The sequence below is a fragment of the Papilio polytes genome, unplaced genomic scaffold (genome assembly GCF_000836215.1).
Source record: "Papilio polytes unplaced genomic scaffold, Ppol_1.0 DF824292.1, whole genome shotgun sequence".
Classification (NCBI taxonomy): Eukaryota; Metazoa; Arthropoda; class Insecta; order Lepidoptera; family Papilionidae; genus Papilio; species Papilio polytes.
This window is the reverse complement of record NW_013524912.1, coordinates 270,834-276,456: the sequence shown is the minus strand read 5'-3', so window position 1 is coordinate 276,456 and position 5,623 is coordinate 270,834.

Here is a 5,623-nt window from a genome sequence, read left to right as displayed (position 1 = left end):
CACCCCTCAGTTGTTTAAAACAAAATAACTGCACAATTATCAGATCTAAGTCGTACACAATAAAGCGAGCAATCCTTTAATTGTGCATGGTACAATTCTCTAATAACGGTTAAGTTCTTAAATGAATACCAAATGAACTTTTTAATATCCCACAATTATCAATATTAAGAGTAAATAATTTGATGTTAGTACAATACTTTAAACACGAAGATATAGTTAAGGGTATAAGTTCATAGTGTCACATTTTTGAAGAAACTTACAATGTTATGAGAGTTGATATATTCGCATACACAATAGCAGATAATTCAGAGGGCGGCTCCCCCTACTTAACAATATTTGCAAGTGCAAACACAGACATGCGGGCAGACTCCACAATAAAAAATACTAAATCCCTTTTGGCCCTTATGCTGATTTTCTGTAAAAGATTCTTTGAACTCGTGACGAATTGTTGAACTATTTTATTAAGATTCCATTTTTTCACACTTTACTGTGTTCTATGAAAATATAACAGTAGTTGTTATATGATAGTTTATATATAGAATGAACTAATATTAAATTACGTTAGTAAATGCACATGCACTTGTAAAAAAACTGTTATAATGTACTTATCAGCTTGCAAACTACCCCTAAATAATTCAATACTTATTACGTGAGGTCCGCACATGACTCTCTGTAACAAGTCCCTTGGGTGTTTTAAACGGGCAGCGTTTAAAACACCCAATAATAAGGGCTTTTTCAATGGCTTACTTGGATTGCTTTATTTCATCGGACATCTATCTTACCGACTTTTATTTATTTTTCAAGTAATTCTTATCAGCTATCTATATCTCCTTTCTTTTATCTACTTGCCTAAAAAAGTTTACCATTACAAAATACCAAATTAATGCAACATAAAAGACGAGAACAATGCGTAACAAAATTCATAGATGTTCATAAATTAGTCAGTCGGTCATAATACGTTTAAACACGTAGGCGTTATGCAGGAAGGAAGCGATCGCGGCTCGTATTGTCAATGCTCGCTAACACGTGCTAACACGCCCGGGCACGTGTCACGCGCGTGCTACCCGACACGTTGTCCACGCCTTTAATTGGTAACTAATCAGATGAAGCTTTTTATGAAGTGAGCTTTTAAGTTCAACAGAAGCAAGTTACATTTGATTAAGCAATGAAAAATTGTCTTTTTTCTTTAATCCCCTACGTGTGCTTCGTTTGTACAATGAATTGTTTATGTACTTTATTTTAGTCGCACATTGTTGTTAATTATCAACGCAACTGTGAATACGATCGCATGTTTGGTTTGGTCGAATGCTTTCTTTGAAGTGCGTATTATAAGATAGTTTCCCATTCAATACAACCAAAAAATTTTCTCTTTATGATTAAAATGTACATCCCAAAATAATACAAACAAACTGGTAAACATGATTCCTTTGATTTAAATTTTTCCTAGTGTTCTTTTTTCCTTGGTTAACTTGTTGCCTTAAGATTATTTAGTTTAGATGATGGGTTTCCTGTATATCTCATCAACGATGAAGTAAATTTGAGTTTGACGTCACCAACAGTGATATGATGGGTGATTGTGCATTGGGTTTGTATTGGGTTGTGTTGGCGTTCATTATGAAATCCGACTTTTCCGAGTGGCGTTGCCCCCCTGGTCGACGTCGGAATTCCGACCTATGGCCCCGGACAGCTTGCGATTGTTACATCGACACACGAATAACGTCGGATAAGGTATTACATTGCATTAAATGCACATACAATTAGTACACATTTCTCATGTATTGCGTTTCTTTTGTTTTTAAAACTACTACTGATTAGTGCTTAATCCGAAAATGTCTAAATGCAACACTCTGGAATTAAATGGTTCATTAGATGTAGATTTAGTTAAAGACATCTATACTAATACTAAGAGTTTCTTAGTCACTAATTAAAGAGTCTGAGTGTTAGTATAATTTGAATATTATTTTTGTAAATAGTATCCAAGTAGGTTATAATTGATATGATGTCCATTGCACACATCAACTGAATACCGCCTTTAACCTTTCTTAGTTGAATGTAGGCATGTCCACTGGAGCCACTAACAGATAGATATTGAGGTGGCATCAAAGCATCGCGTCATAGCCTCTCCATATATCATTCTCAGTTGCCGCGCCGGTGATACCCGCCTTTTCATGTCGCCAGCAACGGGGTCGGCATAGATCATCTACCCTTTAGATAGATCGTAACTGCGAGTTTATTCATTATAAAAAAAACAACAAATGTATAAGTTAAGCCACTCTCAGCGTGATTTCTTAATCTAGTGTAAATTTAGTTTCACTTAAAATATGGCAACACTACTGCAATTACTCTGATTTTGTTCTGTGGCTTTAATCATTCTAATTCACACGATTCTTTCCTTACCTATTTTCAGTAGAAAATCATTGTCTTTAGGTTATAGTAAAAATAACTTCGTAATTTAAAGAAAGCAAGCTGAAACATTAATGTTTCTGTATCGATACCTTGCTAATGTCGATTACAAAATTGAAATAAATTAATTTAATAAGTTTAAATTGCCCTCTGAATTTTCATTGACCTGCGCTCTAAAATCGTTACTAGTGGTCGGCAATTGTTGTGGACCACCGCGCCTCTGCAAGTCATCCCGTTCGGACTCATTCGCATTATTGCATTACATACCCAATGACTGTGAAATAAGAACGATAATTCTATAACACAAACGATGGCGTACTGCATGGCTTCAACAAAACAACAACGCAGTATCGATATCTGTCGATTTTGATTTCGGTAATCGTACCCAGCGGTGCTCATGGAATCTTTTGTGCTTATATAAATATTCAACTTAGATATACTATCTGTATTATACGGCCGGTATGCAGTGAAAGCTTTATTGATATAAATTTATATGAGAGTAGCTGTTGCCCGCGGCTTTGTCCACGCAATATTAAGTTACAAAACTAGTCTCCAATATGCCGCCTATTTCAGCTACCCTTCAGTGAAGTTCCGGACGAAATCGGCCCAGTCATTTCGGAGATTACCCGGACAAAACGTGGCTTCCGGACAGTCAGACAGACAGACAAAAAAATTTAAATGCGATTTTCGTTATCAACAACGCAAATATATTGTCTTCTCGAATTTTTTTTCTTTTGATATTACAAACAGACACTCCAATTATATTATATGTATAGAATTACTGATACACTCAATACGTACCGATAGATCCAGACAAATATTATGAAAAACAAAATCTGATAACTTTTAATACAGTGGCCAAAAAAAGTTACATTTAATAGAAAGTATTATGTTAATAAACACAGTGAAATATGATATTCACATGGATATTAATTGAAGCTAGAAGAGCGGATAGGTATTGTAAATACAATACCTACCTAATACAAAACCTAAATAGGTAGCATAGCGTCGCTGAAGCTAATTTCACACAAGAGCAGAACAGTGAACAGCGCACTACCATAATGCAGTATTCCTATTATTTAAATGCACAACATCGAGACACTATTGTTTTGCTAGTAAGATGTCGTCTGTCAGTACTGCACTGAAGCACTGTGCTACTGTTCTGCCCTCGTGTGAAATCATCATGAGCTGCGTACAGCGTGCTAATCATTGCCGGGGGGCGTGCTTGTCGATTCGATTGCAACTCAAACTCAGTGACCATAAGTAACTATCGAGACAGGACATTTTCTGTTAGTATTAGTTAGTAGCTTAGCGCCGAGTATGCCTGGTTAATCATTTAACAGAACCTAGAATGTAATAATTAACTTTAATTGTGTTCCCTACAACACGCTGACATTGCGGGAAAATTTAAAACTAGATTTTATTTTCCAACTAGCTTCCCGCGACTCCGTCCGCGTGGAATTAAAAAAAGAATCAAATGTAAATAGCCTATGTGTTCTTTCAGACTATGTTCTACATCTATGCCAAATTTCATCGAGATCCATTGAGCCATTTAAGCTACAAACTCTAACAAACATCCATCCATTGCTTATTACTTCAAACATGAATGTTTTGAAAATAATCATGGGTTGTGCTAGAGGGGTTAGGGATAGGGAGGGGCAAATGCTCCTCATCACAGACCCCCCCCCCCTCTGGAGTCTGAAATTAATGATTGTCGTTTTTAATACCACTTTCTGGAAGAGATTTAAATCGAAATTAGAGGATCTGTTCTGTTTTCACGTCTCTTCATCCATATAACATTTTTAACTTTCGACGTGATTGATTTCAAAATTTAAATTCCTGTTATTCGTATATTGATGGTCGTCATACAATTTGGCTAGTCCGCCGCGTGGTATTTGCATAGTTAACGAGCCTCCCTCCCTCTCATCCCTTCACCGAACTCCATTCTCCGACAACCCCCGCTAGCTTCGGGTAGTTAAACGTAGATGCCTTTTGCAATTTACTCCCTCTTTACGTAGTTATATAACTTTATAGATTCAGGACATGGATTACTTTATCATCTCTACTTTAAATACATAACTAAGCTGAAAATAACAAAAAGCCGATGAGATAATAAAACTGTCTAAAACAGCGTCGAGCAGAGTCAGGTGCGGGTAGAGGTGTTTAGGGTCTTTTTCCTTAGACTAGACGATCGAAAAATCAACACATATAAAATCTACTTCGAATAAGCCTTCTATAACCAGCCTGTTTATGATATGGGTTGGCGACATGCTAATGCATTAAGCAGCGTAATTAGTACGGATGTATGGATCAAATTTTGTTAACGTCACCTCCGGATAATATTACAATAATGATGTAGTTACCTAAATGATTCAGTGACACACGCAAATAAACATTACTAAGCTATAACGAATAGGTATATTAAGTAACGAGGTTATTCGCTGCTTTTAAAATATGAACTTTATAGGCACTTGGTTCCTTTTATTCTAGCAAAATGCAAAATAACTGCAACAGCGATAAGGTTGGTAGTTAAAAAGTAGTTATTTAATAGTAAAGGTAAGCTTTTGCAATAAAAAAATTAAAGAATAACTGAAAATTTTACCAGGTCAAGTTCGCTGAAATCCAAACCAACAAATCAAAACAGAAGACGGAAAATCCTAGAAAACAACCATTTTTTTATTAAACACTTCGTTGAGAAAAACTGCATTGAAAATCATCCAGTGATGTTCAATATTTGTCTGTGGGAGCGCCCTCTAGTATATTGTTTTGAAGTAGTGTCCACTACAAGTTTCAAAATGCAAACGATTTGAAATGTAGACAATAGATGTCGCTAATATAAAATTATTTTGATTTTTCCTTGTACTTTTTTTTATTTCTTCCTAATTTATCTCATATAGTAGTAGAGTCAGCTTTCTTTGTTATCCCTATGAAATAGCATGTGTTTTTTCCACCTTTTTCACCGATTTTACAGTGTGTTTTTTTCATCTTATTCACCGATTCTGGTGATATTTATTTCGATTCAGTAAGGAAGTGGCAGTTACGGTAAAACGTAAATTGTACAATTTTTTGTTTGTCTTATTTACAAGCTCATTAATGTGTTTAATGGTTGTGCTTTAATATCAAATGATTTTGAGATTCTTTTTAGATTATTAGTATATTATTTATTAATTGTATGGTAACAATGCTGCCTACTAGCAACACTGAAAGTTAAATACAACTG